Below are 17,500 nucleotides of genomic sequence, written 5' to 3'. Positions count from 1 at the left end.
ACACAGTGTTAGGGTTCCTCATCCCATCCCCCTTCTCATGCACTTCATTTATCACTAGAAGTTGCTATATATGATATTATAAGATATTATATCATTATATGATATTATATTACATGTCATGTGTATAGGAGAGGCAGTAATAGGATGAAAATAGGAGAGAAAGAGGAAATGTCAGTAAAATAAGGAAAACAAGAGGGAGAGAGAGATGATTGGTGAATAATTGAAAGAAAGAGAATGAAAAAGAGAGAGAGGGAGAGAGATAGATGGATAAATAAAGAGAAAGAGCGAGAGGGAGGGCGAGAAAGGAATTTAGGAGAGACAGAGAAAGGGATAGAGAGAGGTTGAGATGAAGAAAGAGAGAGAGAGATAGAATGAATAAAAGTGTAGGGATAGAAAAATAAAGGGAGAGAGTAAATGAGAAAGAGAAGAGAGGGGGAAAGAGAAAGAGAGATAGAGGAGACGGGAATAAAGGAAAGAAAAAGTAGAGAGTGTGAAAAAGAGAGAGAAAGAAAGACTTGGAGAGATGAGAATGAAGGAATGAAGAAGTGGCTCTCAAGATAAAGAGACATCAGTGAAGGTTGTGATAAGTGAAGGCTCGCCAGAGCAGATGCGAGAGAGAGTATCCTCAGCGAGGGATAATAACATCTTATATAGCATTGGATGCTGGAGTGCAAAACGGAGCCGAATAATTGGAGAGTTTAGGATAAAGCTTGATAAATGGATAGATGGACAGAAAAAAAGTAAAAAAGAAAAGAATAGAAAAGTAAAAGAAAGAAAAGTAAGAAAGAAAAAGAAGCAACAGAGTCTGGTTTCACTTTCCACAGCGTCAAGGTCAAAGCGCTAGTCTCTCCCTCATCTCGGTTGCAGGCAAGCAAGGAAGCGCATATACGCACAAACACTATTGCCCGAGTAAGGGGGTTATGTTAGAAGGTTGGTATGTTGGAAGTGGAGAAGTTGAGAAGTGCTCAAGGAGGTGCAGGGAGAGGCTCGGGGGTGGGGGGGGGAGCAGTACGGATTAAAGTGTATATACATGCTCTTTTATTCATCTTATTTTTTTAGTTATTCACATTTAATATACATTGAAACACCCAGTCATATTATATATATATATATATATATATATATATATATATATATATATATATATATATATATGTATGTATATTCATGGGTCTATGAATTATATACGTATGTATATATCTATATCTATATCTATCTATCTATCTATATATATGTTTATGGAATATATAAATGTGAATATATATATATATATCTAAATATATATATTTATGTTTGTATATATCTATATATACACATATATGCATATATCTTAATGAATGCATGTATATGTATATATGTATGCATATATATATATATATATATATATATATATATATATATATATATATATATATATATATATATATATATATATATATACATTATATATATATATGCATACATATATACATATACATGCATTCATTAAGATATATGCATATATGTGTATATATAGATATATACAAACATATATATATATATATATATATATATATATATATATATATATATATATATATATATATATATATTTGTTTATGTGAGTGAGGGTGTCTGTGTTTGTGGGTATGAATGTGTGTGTGTGTGTTGTGTATGTGTTTATCTGTGTGTCAATTGTGAATAAAGGAGAGAGAGGGGGCCGAATAAAGGAAGGAAAAACTGGAGAGACTGAAGAAGAGAGAAGGAGCCTATTTTCCGTCGTTTTATTTCGTCAATTTTCAAAAATTATCAATTTTTCGAGGCGCGCAGTCACACATCGGCTTAGTTAGTAGATGCTGAGCGTAACAAGAAAAGGCAATAAAATATTCTAATTCAAGTATTCCTCTGAAGGGCCTGTGTCCATCCACAGTCCATTGTGTTTCAAAACTGGAGGAAAAATAGCGCGCTCTGCGGCTGACGGACGAAAACAATGAAGTCGAGCACTTAAAACAAATTTTATCTATGGAAATGAAATTTAGATTTACATATTTCTCTTTGTCAATTTTACGCTATAAATAAGGAAAGTAAATTTCATCATATTTGAATATTATTAATGATTGAAAACAAATACGAATATTTAAAAATATAGTTCTTGATTTGATTACACAAAAAAAAGACGGAAAAGTTTCTCGCGGAAACTGACTAGAAAGATGCCAATTCGCTCAAAAAATGACAATTTTTCAGAAAATTGACGGAAAAGTGCCAGTGTGACAGCGCCTTTAAAAACGTGAATGAATAAATGAAGAAGGAAAGAGGGGTGTAGTGGGTTCGTGGGGCACTCACCCTCCTACAGGAGCTGTAGAGGAGCCTTCTGCAGCAGGAAGGCGTGGAAGGGCAAGAGGGAAAACCGGGCCGGCATAAAGGCAACTGACTAAGACGCTAGAATCTTTACTTTACGTTTATTTGTCAGCTGGGGACAATTGGCACAAGCTACTACATGTATTATTATATATGTTAGTTGTTATTTTATGGGGGGGGTGGGGTAGGGTGGGGGTGTGTAGTAGTGTGTTGTGTGTGTGTGTTTGTGTGTTGTGGTTTGGGTGTTGGGGGGGTGTGTGGGGGTGTGTTGTGGGAAACAAACAAGGTATCACAGAACAGGCATGTAGTAGAATAAAAACTTACGCTAGAACGAGAACACGAGAAAACACACACTCCTGCCCAACCCAAGCACACAACCTTCCGCCTTGAAACCTCCTCCACAACTCAAAGATGGCGGTCTTGGAGACCCCGACATGACAGGGGGTTGCCAACTAGGAATTATTACAGGTTGTTTGTGCTTGGATTGGGTGCTCCTTCTCCTCCTTCTCCACAGCCTAAAATACTCCTGGAGGTGGGGCGTTTGACAAAGCGCCCCGAACGTGTATTATGAGAAGGGCGTCGCCAAAGGGCGTGACGGGGGAGTACAAAAAAGAAAAGAATACGGACGCGAGGCACCCGTCACCCGTTCGCATACGCGCGAACCCATAGCGTTCGCGTAAGAAAGTACGTTACTCTACAGCCCCTCCCCGGGGAACAGAAAACGCCACACCTCCAGAAGTGCCAGTACCCAACTAAAATGTTGTGAAAAATACTAAAATATATAATAAAATATAAAATACACTTAAAAATCCAAAAGGTTCTATACAAAATTTCATAATGTTAACAAATAAAATGTATAAATTTCAAAATACAATAAAATATAAAATCAAGACTAGAACACTGAACACAGAAAAGTAAAAACAAAATAGCACCAATAAACAAAGTAAAAATCACATTTTTCAATGTTCATAAGTATATCGCACTTGGTCGCACTCTTCGAGGTAGTCGACCTCAGCGGCAGGGAGAAATGGACGGAGTTGATTGGCGTGGACCCTGACGGCACGATGTGGGGGCCGTAGGTCCAGGATGTCGTCTTTTTGCTGATTCAGGCCCAAGTCGCTTCTGGACACGACAGGGTCCCAGCCAGCGGTCACCAAGAGGCCCACGGTTCCCTTGGACCTTACGTAGCACCAGGGAGCCCTGCACTCTCTGCAGCACAGGTAACATCTGTCTCCTGCTGGCGGGCCGTGTCCAGCTCTGGCGTCTCAGGGAACAGGAAGAAGTCGTCGTCCTCGTACCCAAAATCAAGGCAGGCTGCAGAGCTGTCGTAGTTGTCATCAAGGAACTCGCCCTCGAGCTCCACCACCGATGGGAACCCCTCGAGCTCCTCCTCAGATGGAGCGACCGTAGCCTGTGAGGGTTCCCTGGACGACTCGCAGTAAGGGGTGTTAGGAACTGTAGGAGAGGGGGAGGTGCAGACAACCTCCTCGGGTCCCAAGAATGAGGCGTACCCTAGTACAGCACCTGGGCGTAGCTTGCGTGGCTTAGGGTGGGGGTTGACAACCCACACACTTGAACGACGTCCTTGGACAGTAACCAAAGTGCGGGGTACTGTGAGGCGGTCTGTGCTGGCCTCAATAACAGCCAGGCATGTGTCATCTGGTGCGCTGCGCGTAACTGTGGCAGCAACAAACTTCCCTGATTTTGCTTCCACCATTGTTTCCTCGCTGTTTCGGCCATCATGGACAGGCGAGACAGTTACCTGTCCAGGAATTCGGCAGCAGTTCAGGGTCCTCCAGGGTTGCTGGTGACGATAGGTCCCGAGGAATTTCATGACAGGCAGGGACATGCTGTGCCTCTGCATTCCCACGGTTATAGGCGATCCATGACGGCAGCCATCCAACTCAGCCAGCTCTTGTCAGGTTCATGGCCAAAGACGAGACGAACAGGAAGCCGCTGAAGGAGGTCCATCCCCAGGAGCAGGTCCCCTGGAAAGCGGAGGCCCTCAACGACACAGGTCCGGTGGGTTGACATTCAGCGTAGAATGGATGGTGAAGAGGAAGGTCCACCGTTATAGTCCGCCGTGACTGGGGCTGGCTGGCCTGAAACTCCCTGCAGCGCTCTTTGGCTAGAGTGTCAGGCGTACCCAGGAAGACGCGCTAGGGACTCCCTCTTCAATCATTGTCACCTCTGAACCTGTGTCGACGAAGCAGGAGAATTGCCTACCTCCGACTTCGAGGACTATGAGGGGCGCCGCGCCCCCCGCCCCCCCGCCCCCCCCCCCCCCCCCCCCCCCCCCCCCCCCCCCCCCCCCCCCGCCCCCCCCCCCCCCCCCCCCGCCCCCCCCCCCCCCCCCCCCCCCCCCCCCCCCCCCCCCCCCCCCCCCCGCCCCCCCCCCCCCCCCCCCCCCCCCCCCCCCCCCCCCCCCCCCCCCCCCCCCGCCCCCCCCCCCCCCCCGCCCCCCCCCCCCCCCCCCCCCCCCCCCCCCGCCCCCCCCCCCCCCGCCCCCCCCCCCCCCGCCCCCCCCCCCCCCCCCCCCCCCCCCCCCCCCCCCCCCCCCCCCCCCCCCCCCCCCCCCGCCCCCCCCCCCCCCCCCCCCCCCCCCCCCCCCCCCCCCCCCCCCCCCCCCCCCCCCCCCCCCCCCCCCCCCCCCCCCCCGCCCCCCCCCCCCCCCCCCCCCCCCCCCCCGCCCCCCCCCCCGCCCCCCCCCCCGCCCCCCCCCGCCCCCGCCCCCCCCCCCCCCCCCCCCCCCCCCCCCCCCCCCCCCGCCCCCCCCCCCCCCCCCCCCCCCCGCCCCCCCGCCCCCCCCCCCCCGCCCCCGCCCCCCCCCCCCCCCCCCCCCCCCCGCCCCCCCCCCCCCCCCCCCCCCCGCCCCCCCCCCCCACCCCCCCCCCCCCCCCCCCCCCCCCCCCCCCCCCCCCCCCCCCCCCCCCCCCCCCCCCCCCCCCCCCCCCCCCCGCCCCCCCCCGCCCCCCCCCCCCCCCCCCGCCCCCCCCCCCCCCGCCCCCGCCCCCCCCCCCCCCCCCCGCCCGCCCCCCCCCCCCCCCCCCCCCCCGCCCCCCCCCCCGCCCCCCCCCCCCCCCCCCCCCCCCCCGCCCCCCCGCCCCCCCCCCCCCCCCCCCCCCCCCCCCCCCCCCCCCCCCCCCCCCCCCGCCCCCCCCCCCCCCCCCCCCCCCCCCCCCCCCCCCCCCCCCCCCCCCCCCCCCCCCCCCCCCCCCCCCCGCCCCCCCCCCCCCCCCCCCCCCCCCCCCCCCCCCCCGCCCCCCCCCCCCCCCCCCCCCCCCCCCCCCCCCCCCCCCCCCCCGCCCCCGCCCCCCCCGCCCCCCCCCCCCCCCCCCCGCCCCCCCCCCCCCCCCCCCCCCCCCCCCCCCCCCCCCCGCCCCCCGCCCCCCCCCCCCCCCACCCCCCCCCCCCCGCCCCCCCCCCCCCCCCCCCCCCCCCCCCCCCCCCCCCCCCCCACCCCCCCCCCCCCCCCCCCCCGCCCCCCCCCCCCGCCCCCCCCCCCCCCCCCCCCCCCCCCCGACCCCCCCACCCCCCCCCCCCCCCCCCCCCCCCCCGCCCGCCCCCCCCCCCCCCCCCCCCCCCCCCCCGCCCCCCCCCCCCCCCCCCCCCCCCCCCCCGCCCCCCCCCCCCCCCCCCCCCCCCGCCCCCCCCCCCCCCCCCCCCCCCCCGCCGCCCCCCCCCCCGCCCCCCCGCCCCCCCCCCCCCCCCCCCCCCCTACCCCCCACACCCGAGCCCCCCCCCCGCCCCCCCCCCCGCCCCCCCCCCCCCCCACCCGCCCCACCCCCCCCCCCCCCCCCCCCCCCCCCCCCCCCCCGCCCCGCCCCCCGCCCCCCCCCCCCCCCCCCCCCCGCCCCCCCCCCCCCCCCGCCCCCCCCCCCCCCCCCCCCCCCCCCCCCCCCCCCCCCCCCCCCGCCCCCCCCCCCCCCCCCCCCCCGCCCCCCCCCCCCCCCCCCCCCCCCCCCCCCCCCCCCGCCCCCCACGCCCCCCCCCCCCCCCCCCCCCCCCGCCCGCCCCCCCCCCCCCCCCCCCCCCCCCGCCCCCCCCCCCCCCCCCCGCCCCCCCCGCCCCCCCCCCCCGCCCCGCCCCCCCCCCCCCGCCCCCCCCCCACCTCCCCCACCCCCCCCACCCCACCCCCCCCCCCCCCCGCCCCCCGCCCCCCCGCCGCCACCCCCCCCCCCCCCCCCCCTCCTCCCCCCGCCCCCCCCCGCCCCCCCCCCGGCCCCCCCCCGCCCACCCCCCCCCCCCCCCCCCCCCCCCCCCCCCGCCCCCCCCCCCCCCACCCCCCCCCCCGCCCCACCCCCCCACCCCCCCCCCCCCCCCCCGCCCCGCCCCCCCCCCCCCCGCGCCCCCCACCGCCCCCCCCCCCCCGCCCCCCCCACCCCCCCCCCCCCGCCCCCCCCACCCCCGCCCCCCCCCCCCCCCCCCCCCCCCCCCCCCACCCCCCTCCCCCCCCCCCCCCCCCCCCCCCCCCCCCCCCCCCCCCCCCCCACCCCCCCCCCCCGCCCCCCCCCCCCCCCGCCCCCCCCCCCCCCCCCCCCGCCCCCCCACCCCCCCCCCCCCGCCCACCCCCCCCCCCCCCTCCACACCCCCCCCCCCACCCCCCCCCCACCCGCCCCCACCCCCCCCCGCCCCCCCCCCCCCCCCCCCCGCCCCCCCCCCCCCCCCCCGCCCCCCCCCCCCCCCCCCCCCCCCCCCCCCCCACCCCCCCCCCCCCCCCGCCCCCCCGCCCGCACCCCCCCCAGCCCCCCCCGCCCCCCCCCCCCCCCCCCCCCCGCCCGCCCCCCCCCCCCCCCCCCGCCCCCCCCCCCCCCCCCCCCCCCCCCCCCCGCCCCCCCCCCCCCCCCACCCCCCCCCCCCCCCGCCCCCCCCCCCCCCCCCCCCCCCCCCCCCCCCCCACCCCCCCCCCCCCCCCGCCCCCCCCCCCCCCCCCCCCCCCGCCCCCCCCCGCCCCCCCCCCCCACCCACCCCCGCCCCCCCCCCCCCCCCCCCCACCCGCCCCCCCACCCCCCCCCCCCCCCCCCCCCCCCCCGCCCCCCCCCCCCCCCCCCGCCCCCCCCCCCCGCCCCCCCGCCCCCGCCCCCCCCCCCCCCGCGCCCCCCCCCCCCCCCCCCCCCCCCCCCCCCCCCCCCCCCCCCCCCCCCCCGCCCCCCCCCCGCCCCCCCCCCCCCCCCCCCCCCCCCGCCCCCCCCCCCCCCCCCCGCCGCCCCCCCCCCCCCCCCCCCCCCCCCCCCCCGCCCCCCCGCCCCCCCCCCCCCCGCCCCCCCCCCCCCCCCCCCCCCCCCCCCCGCCCCACAGGACTAAACACAGCACGAGACAAGGCACGCCGCGAGAAAGGACAACTCGCCCACAGGCAATGCACAAAGACAAAGCCCGCTCGACCCAGAAGCGAGGAAACAAAGCCCCGGCACTCGGACAGACCATGAAAAACGACAATAAACGACAAACAACAGACCGATAACCAGACAGTCGGCAGAGCGGCGGTGAGAGCCGGGCCCGCGGAGGAGGACAACGGGACGACGGGCGAAGCAGGAAACGCAAGGGGGGCACACGCGCCCCCGCGCAGCAACAAGCGACACGAGAACACAAACGAGCACGAATCACACAAAAAACGTAAGCCGTCGGGCGACCCGGCCCGACCGCCAAAGATAGCGACGATAACCTCACAGAGGGGAAACATCAGCCACCGCCGGAACACTCACAACACGCGAAAATGCAACAGCAGACGCCCACAGCAATCGCAAGACGATGACACGGCTCAAGTCACGGGAAGGACACCGAGGACCAACGCGAGAACAGAGTCAAGAAACGGCAGAACCCGACACCACACGAAAGACACGCGTCGATAAACACGCACAACAACCCGCCATAACGGACACCTCACAAATGACAAAAGAACTCCAACGAAACCAGAGCCACAGGCGTCCCGGACCCCAATCAGGACAACGAGCAAGGGAACCGTCGAAGCCCACGGATAAACAGAAAACAAGAAGCACGGACAAAAAAAAACCGGGAACCGGGGAATCCACAGGCAGACGTCCCACAAGATACCAAGGACACTCAAGTGGAAACGGACCCAATCAAAACGAAGGGCGGCCCCGCCGACCAGGGAAGTGGGCACGAAAACTTCGGCGCGGTGCTGCTGATCGCTCCCGCCAGCGCTTCACCACGCATCGGCCCCCCCCGCGACGCGGCGTGGAGAGCGCCGTCTAGTGGCGCTCTGCGGCCAGGCACGCAGTGCTCACCCCACGGCCGGACCAGTTGAAGCCCCAGCGCCGTGACGTCTGACGACCGGCACGAGCGACGCCGCGAGAGCCGAGGACGAGCGAGAGTGGGAGAGAGACGAACCCCGAGCCGACCAGTCGGAGGAACGGAACAGGCGAGAAAGCACGAGAGCGCACAGGCGACGGGGGGTGGGGGGTGACCGACGAGTCGGGGAAATCGAGCAGACAGAAAAGCCGCTGAGACGCCGGACGCGAACGCCAGAGCGAGGGCCGGAAAGAGAGACGCGCAGGAGACGAGACGAGCGTTCCGAGACCGCAGCGCCGACCGGAGGGAAGAGACGGGCACGGAGGGCACGCGGAGCCCGACCCGGCGCCCCCGGTCTCACAGAAGCAGACGCTAGCGAGAGTGGACACCCGAGACGACGCCGCGGGCCGGCGACGACGAGCAGCGGCAGACCCAGACGGAGGGAAGCGAGTGGGCTAACATAAGCTCGGCAAAGCTCGACGACGCGGGCTGGGATGACGCGGGCCCGCAGTCCGACGATCGAGCTGCCCGATCGGCCCTCGGTGAGGAGAGCTGGCACGTTTTGGGGACCCGAGCGTGCTAGCAAGCGGACTGTCCGTGAGGACGACGCCCGGCCCGTGAGGCAAGGGAGAGCCCGAGGACCAGCGCGAGCCGCGCCGACGAGCGAGCGCGGACGGCGAACCGGCCAGAGACGAGCAGATGAGGTACGAGCCGACCACCCGACGGCGCAGAGCACCGACGGCGGCAGACGGAGGAGGTCGCTCAGGCCCGGAGGACCGCGAATGCGATCGGATGCGACGGGCAGACGCGTGAGAGGACGAGCAGCGGACCGCCGACGAGACGACGGGACGACCGCGAAGAGAGCAGCAGCGGCAGAGCGCGCAACTGAGTCGACGGATCGAAGCGTACGCGGAGCCAGCCTCCCGAGTCGCGAGGTCGAGAGAGAGCGGCGAGCACGAGCGGGCCCGTGAGCCTCCGCTAAGAACGAGAGGCGACCGGGCAGAGGGGAGAGACGATGAGATCCTCCCGCGCGAGGACCCCGAGTCGGAGAGACGGAGACCGAGAGCACACGAGCGCAGAGCAGTCGAGCAGCGATGACGAAGACGTGCGTGGGTTCGGACTGTGCAGCGAGAGCGCGCGACGAAGACGCAGCCGGGCAGGAGGCCCGCGAGAGCAGACCGACAGCAGACCGTCCATGCGCGCTTGGAGAGACTGGCTCGGAGAAAAAGGCAGACAGAGAGCTCGAGGCAGGGCGGTGGAGCCAGGACGCGGCGGACCGAGAACGATAGGAAACGTTCCGCTCTGACCACCAGAGAGATGCGCTCCGACGCGGGAGGGCGAGGCATGAGACGAGGTGCCGATTAAGGACGGGAGGTGCGGAGAACGGACCGAGGAGACGGACCGGGAGCCGCGAGCGGAAAGACGAGCCAGAGAGACAGCGGAGCGGAGAGACGCGAGAGCAGAACCGGGAGTACGACGAGACCCGAAGGCAGGCGACGAGACGAGAGATGCGCGAGAGTACGAAAGCCTGACGACGCGTCTGGACGCGGAGACGCACGTGACCGACGCGGCAGACCGACGGCGGCGAGAGTCGCACCGGAGCGAGCCGGCCCGGACCGCTGGTCGAGCGCGCGAGTCGAGCGTGGTCTCGTTGGCCCGCGGGCGGCGCGACGGACGACGGACCCGAGACGGAGAGACCGCGAGACAAGATCGCGAGCGCGTCGTCGGAGACGCAGGACCAGAGACAAGACGACCGGCGAGCGGAAGATGTCGACAACCTTCAAAACAAAAAAATCAATAGCACGAGACGAGATCGGCAGAGCTAGAGACCTGCGAGAACGACGCCGTGAAGACGGAGAAGAGCGACAAGTCTCGCTTAGGTGTGTGCGTGGCCCTTGTCGTTCGTGTCCTCCGATACTCGTAGGATCGAGAGGAGAGGGCGACGGAGAGAGAGTGCGGAGAGCAAGGAAAAAAGACAAGAGAACAACAGTCCGCATCCCCGCGAGACGAGGAAGAGAGAGAGATAGAGAGGGGAACAGAAAGAGAATCAGAGATCGACGAACGAGGAGACGAAGGAGCGAAGCGACGTCGGACGTGCTACTTGTGGTGGCGCGTCATGAGAGAGAGAGAGAGCGCAGACTGTTATCTCGACACCCACATCGCAGTACATACATTCATTTAAAACCAAGAGCACAGACTGACCGTCAGTTTCTTTCTCATTCGTTATACAAACTATGTCTCTTGATGGCAAGCGAAAATAAGGAAACTGATACTCACAATAAGTGCAAACATACGCTAGTCGCCATTATTTGGAATCTATTGTTTGCCCTTGCCCCGCCCTCTGCAATAGAGACCACAGACCTACGCCGGGTGCATCCTGCACTCGATGTCGGCTTGCTCCAACCTGAAGATACTTGGCACAAACCAATTACACCAAATGGAATTCGTGCCTTTGTTCTTGTTTGCTGCAGAGGTGTATACTGCGCGTGTACAATTTGTTCGATCCGAGGGCAGATATGCACCAAATGATCACGAGTGATAGTGACCGTGAGGAATGAGAGAAGGAAAAGGGAGGCGAAGAGCGGACGAGAGGGATGAACAGTGATCGGAGACGAGACGAGCAGAGCGAGAGATAGAGAAGCGCGAAAAAAGACTGTAGCCGGGAGAGTAAGAGAGAGGAGAAGAGAGACGACGAGCACGCGAGAGAGAGAGACGAACGAGACGAGACGAGCAGAACCGGTGTCGTCGCCGAAGGAGAGACGAGACCGAGAGAGCGAGCCCGCCCCCCGTCCGCGCCTCGTACCGCCCGTCCGCCCCCCTCCGCGCCGCCGAGCGCGCGCGCCAGCGCCCCGCGCCGTCGCACCCTCCACCCCCCCGTCCCACACTTCCGGCCCGCGACCCCCCCCCAGTCCGGCGCCCCGACGCCGGACCCCCCTGCGCCGCCCCACCCGACGTACACCCCCCCGCCCTCCCGTCCGACCCCCTCCGCATCCCTTCGCGCCGCCCTTCCCCCGCGCCCTCCGCCCCGCCTGCCGCGTCCCCCCCACCCCCCGCCGCCCCGCCCCTCCCGCCCCCAGCTCGGCGCGCCCGCGCCCCGCGCCGCGCGCCCGCGCTCCCGCGCGCACCACGCGCGACGCCCCCCCGCGCCCCCGCCGCCGCGCGCCCCCGCGCCGCCGGCGCCCCCGCCGCCTCTCCGTTCGCCCGCGCGCCCGCCCGCACCTCCAGTCGCGAGCCGTTCCCCCCGCACCCACCCCCCCCCTCGTCCCCGACGCCCGCCCGGCCCCCCCCAGCCCTCCCTCCCCGAGCCCCCCCCCCCAGCGCCGCCCCGCGCGCCCCCCGCAGCGCCCGCCGCCCTAGCCCGCCCCCCCCACCGTCCCGCCACCCCCTCCCGCGCAGGCTGCCGCCTCCGGCCCGCCCCCCCCCACCCGCACTCGCCGCGTCCGCCTCTCCCGTCCACGCCCTCGCGCCCCCGCGCGGCCCCGCCCCCCCGCCCCCCACGCGCCCCTGGCCGCCGCCCGCCGATCCGTCGCCGCAGACCCCCAGCCCCGGCGGCCCGCGCCGCCGACCCTCCCCCCCGCACCAGCGCCCGCCGCAGCGACCCCGCGCCGGCCGCCCCGCAGCGCGACCTCACCGCCCCCCTCGCCCACACCCGCAGACGAGACGAATTGACCGCGGTGAGAGGGTGCAGAGACTGCTGAGGGACGAGACGACCGGGACGGCCCCCGACGAGGAGACGACGACGGAGAGAGCAGAGAAGGAAAGAAGGAGGGACCGAGTGGGAGGAGCAAACGAGAGAGAGAGAGAGGTGCAGACGATAGCTCGAGAGGTCGGGTGAGTCGGTCAAGGGCAGGGCAGGAGAGAGACGTGAGGAGTCGAGCAAGGGGGGGGCGAGGCGGGACTGGCGCGCGAGAGTGAAAAAAAGGAAGAGAGGACGAGGATAAACCCGGTGGACGCGAGGGGGGAGATGGGCAAGCGCGGAAAGAGCGCGTCGAGAGACGGCAGAACCGGATCGCGTAGGAAATCCGTATAAACAGCAGACCAGAAGATAGAAATAGAGCACAGCGGCAGATGAATACATGAAGTAAGTCGGGATCAAAAGAAGACTAAAAAATTAACTTGACTCGCGCACCCGGTATGGATGCAGTCGGGCTATGTGTATTATGATATATGGTGACTGCAGACTATAACGCCATGCGTTGTGATGGCGACAGCTTTTACAAGCTGATGTGGTTCTCTCTACATCTGCCCCAATTCTCTCTCGAATTCAAATTATTATCTCGTTTAGATCAAATTCCTCCTCTTTCCTCTCTTCCCAACGACAACTATGCCCCTTTACCTCACACTCATTCCTCATATTCGTGGAATTACAACCATGTTTATTTTGCTTACGTCGGAACTTAGACATATACTCTGGCGTATTTTGAACGAACACTGGCATCCTCAGCAGTGGGGGGGGGGGGGGGGTATTGTTGTCCATTTTAACTGTATCCTAGTTTTTTAAAATTATTGTTGTTGTTTTTTAATATCTGTTTTTTCTTATTTCTATCATAATTGCTATCATTATAACTACTTTCATCATCATTACATATCATCGCTCGTTTTTCATCTTTTATAGTGGATATATCATTGTTATCATTATTGATGTTAACATCATATTAATTCTACAATAATAATAATTTATTAGAATACAACTTTCACTATCATATTATCATAACCATAAATCATCCTTATTGCTATTATGTATTATCATTAATAAGTAATGTTATGTAATAATCATTATCACATTATATTATTATCATTATTGATATTATTATGATTATCATATGGGTATTGTTATTATAATAATAATTATCATCATTATCATTATTTTTATTATAATCATAATTATCATCATTATCATTATCTTTATTGTTTTCAATATCATTATCAACATGATTGTCATCCTTATAATCATCATAATGATCTTTTTTTCTTATTTCTCTGTACGCTGCAATTGAAATTTAGGAACAGAAAAAAGATCCTCTTGAAAACTACGTTTTTAATAGAAATAGGGAATTGAGTCTTTTCTCCCGTCAACTCCTCCCCAACCCCCTCCTTCCCCTCCTTCCCCCCTCCTTCCCCCCTCCTTCCCCTATCCTTTCTCCTCTATAGAATAGGTAAGGGAGGTGATAGGGGGGGGAGGAGGGAGGGGATTGGTGTGTAGTTACATCGCTGTGCAACCCCCCCCCCCCCACCCCCAGGGATGTAGTAGGAGGAAGGGGCGTGAGGGTATGATGAGGGAGTGGGAGGGTGAGAGAGGGGGTGGGGGGGGGGCGTGAAAGAGGGAGGTAGAGAGGAGGGGGGTGGGAGGAAGGAAGGTAAGGGAGGGGGGTGGGAGGAAGGAAGGTAAGGGAGGGGGGTGGGAGGAAGGAAGGTAAGGGAGGGCGTAAAAGAGGGAGGGAGAGGGGAAATAGGGAGCGAGGGTGAAAGGAGGAAGGAGAGAGAGGGAAAGAGAGGGAGGAAAGGTAAAAGAGAGAGGATGATGGAAAGAAGGAGAGGGAGAACGTAACAGAAAGAGGGAAAGGGGAGAAAGGAAGGAATGGAAAAATTGAGAATGAAAAAATGAGAGGTGAAAGAGAAAGGAAAAGGAGAGGAGACAAAAACAACAACAACAACAACAGAGAATAAGAAAGAGTAAAAAGAAAAAAAAAGAGGAAAGGGGGATAGATAAGAGGTATGCAGCACAACCTTCCCCTCACCCCCTCCCCACTCACACCCTCCACAACCCACACCACTACCCCTCACCCACTCCACTACCCACCCCCACCCACACCCACTCCACTACCCCCACTACCCTCCACCCACTCCCGCCCACTCCACCCACTCCATTACCCATCCCCCACCACCCACCCACTCCACTGCCCACCCCCACAACACACCTACACCACTACCCCCACCCACTCCACCACCCACACACTACCCACCCCCACCACCACCCACCCACTACCCCCCCATAACCCACTCCACCACCCACCACCCACCATCCCAGGGCGGAGATACATTATTTCTTTTTTTACGGCGTTGTAAAGTTAGGTTATGACACTTGCTCCTGATAATGAACCTCACACACGGTAGGTGATGTGTTCGATAACAATGTTCTTCTTGGCTGATAGACTTTGTTCTTCTTGGCTGAGAGACTTTGTTCTTCTTGGCTGATAGACTTTGTTCTTCTTGGCTGATAGACTTTGTTCTTCTTGGCTGAGAGACTTTGTTCTTCTTGGCTGATAGACTTTGTTCTTCTTTGCTGATAGACTTTGTTTTTCTTGGCTGATATACTTGTTCTTCTTGGCTGATAGACTTGTTCTTCTTTGCTGATAGACTTTGTTCTTCTTGCTGATAGACTTTGTTCACTTGGCTGCAAGACATTGTTTCATCTTGGCTGATAGACTTTGTTCTTCTTGGCTGATAGACATTTTCATCTTGGCAGATAGACTTTGTTCTTCTGGCTGATAGACTTAGTTCTTCGTGCTATAGACTTTGTTCTTCTTGGCTGATAGACTTTTGTTCTTCTTTGCTGATAGACTTGTTCTTCTTTCTGATAGACTAAGTTCATCTGTTGATAGACATTGTTCTTCTTTGCTGATAGACTTTGTTCTTCTTGGCAGATAGACTTTTGTTCTTCTTGGCAGATAGACTTTGTTCATCTTGCAGATAGACTTTGTTCTTCTTGGTTTCCTTGGCTGATAGACTTGTTTTTCTTAGCTGATAGACTTTGTTCTTCTTTGCTGATAGACTTTGTTCTTCCTTTGCTGATAGACTTTGGTTTTTCTTGGCTGATAGACTTTGTTCTTCTTGGCTGATAGACTTTGTTCTTCTTTTGCAAGATTGACGCTTTGTTCATCTTGGCAGATAGCTGTTTTTTCTTGGCTGAAGACTTTGTTCTTCTTGCTGATAGACTTTTTCTTCTTGGCTGATAGACTTTGTTCTTTCTTGCTGATGACTTTTGTTTCTTCTTGGCTGATAGACTTTGTTCATCTTGATGATAGACTTTGTTCATCTTGGTCTGATAGACTATGTTCTTTCTTGGAGCTCTGATAGACTTTGTTCTTTCCTTGGACCCGACTCTGATAAGAAACTTTGTTCTTCTTGGCCCCTCTGATAGACTTTGTTCTTCGTGCTGATAGACTTTGTTCTTCTTGGCTGAGAAAATTGTTCATCTCGGCTGAGAGACTTTGTCTTCTGCTGATAGACTTTGTTCTTCTTGGCTGATAGACTTTGTTCTTCTTGGCTGGTGATATTAGAATTGACTTGCTTTGTTCTTCGTGGCTGATAGACTTTGTTCTTCTTGGCTGACTGTAGACTTTGTTCTTCGTGGCTGATAGGACTTTGTTCTTCGTGGCTGATAGACTTTGTTCTTCTTATGGGCTGATAGGACTTTGTTCTTCTTGGCTGATAGACTTTGGTTACTTCTTGGCTGATAGACTTTGTTCTTCTTGGCTGGTAGACTTTGTTCTTCTTGGTTGATAGACTTTGTTCTTCGTGGGCTGAAGACTTTGTTCTTCTTGGCTGAGAGACTTTGTTTCTTCTTGGCTCTGAGCTGGACTTTGTTCTTCTGTGGCTGAGAGACCCCCCTTTGTTCCATACTTGGCTGATGAGACTTTGTTCTTCTTGGCTGAGAGACTTTGTTCTTCGTGGCTGATAGACTTTGTTCTTCGTTGCTGAGAGCCTTTGTTTCATCTTGGGCTGATTAGACCTTTTGTTCATCTTGGACTGATAGACTTTGTTCATCTTGGCTGATAGACTTTGTTCTTCTTGGTTGATAGACTTTGTTCTTCTTGGCTGATAGACTTTGTTCTTCGTGGCTGATAGACTTTGTTCTTCTTGGCTGGTAGACTTTGTTCTTCTTGGCTGGTAGACTTTGTTCTTCTTGGCTGATAGACTTTGTTCTTCGTGGCTGATAGACTTTATTCTTCTTGGCTGATAGACTTTATTCTTCTTGGCTGATAGACTTTGTTCTTCTTGGCTGATAGACTTTGTTCTTCTTGGCTGGTAGACTTTGTTCTTCTTGGCTGATAGACTTTGTTCTTCGTGGCTGATAGACTTTGTTCTTCGTGGCTGATAGACTTTGTTCTTCTTGGGTGATAGACTTTGTTCTTCTTTGCTGATAGACTTTGTTCTTCTTGGCTGATAGACTTTGTTCTTCTTGGCTGATAGACTTTGTTCTTCGTGGCTGATAGACTTTGTTCTTCTTGGCTGATAGACTTTGTTCTTCTTGGCTGATAGACTTTGTTCTTCTTGGCTGATAGACTTTGTTCTTCGTGGCTGATAGACTTTGTTCTTCTTGGCTGGTAGACTTTGTTCTTCTTGGCTGATAGACTTTGTTCTTCTTTGCTGATAGACTTTGTTCTTCTTGGCCGATAGACTTTGTTCTTCGTGGCTGATAGACTTTGTTCTTCGTGGCTGATAGACTTTGTTCTTCTTGGCTGATAGACTTTGTTCTTCGTGGCTGATAGACTTTGTTCTTCTTGGCTGATAGACTTTGTTCTTCTTGGATGATAGACTTTGTTCTTCTTGGCTGATAGACTTTGTTCTTCTTGGCTGATAGACTTTGTTCTTCTTGGCTGATAGACTTTGTTCTTCTTGGCTGATAGACTTTGTTCTTCTTGGCTGATAGACTTTGTTCTTCTTGGCTGATAGACTTTGTTCTTCTTGGCTGATAGACTTTGTTCTTCTTGGCTGATAGACTTTGTTCTTCTTGGCTGATAGACTTTGTTCTTCTTGGCTGATAGACTTTGTTCTTCGTGGCTGATAGACTTTGTTCATCTTGGCTGATAGACTTTGTTCTTCTTGGCTGATAGACTTTGTTCTTCTTTGCTGATAGACTTTGTTCTTCTTGGCTGATAGACTTTGTTCTTCTTGGCTGATAGACTTTGTT

The sequence above is a fragment of the Penaeus japonicus genome, unplaced genomic scaffold (genome assembly GCF_977035675.1).
Source record: "Penaeus japonicus unplaced genomic scaffold, GWHDUDI00000001_assembly GWHDUDI00000021, whole genome shotgun sequence".
NCBI lineage: Eukaryota > Metazoa > Arthropoda > Malacostraca > Decapoda > Penaeidae > Penaeus > Penaeus japonicus.
This window is presented reverse-complemented; position numbering follows the sequence as displayed.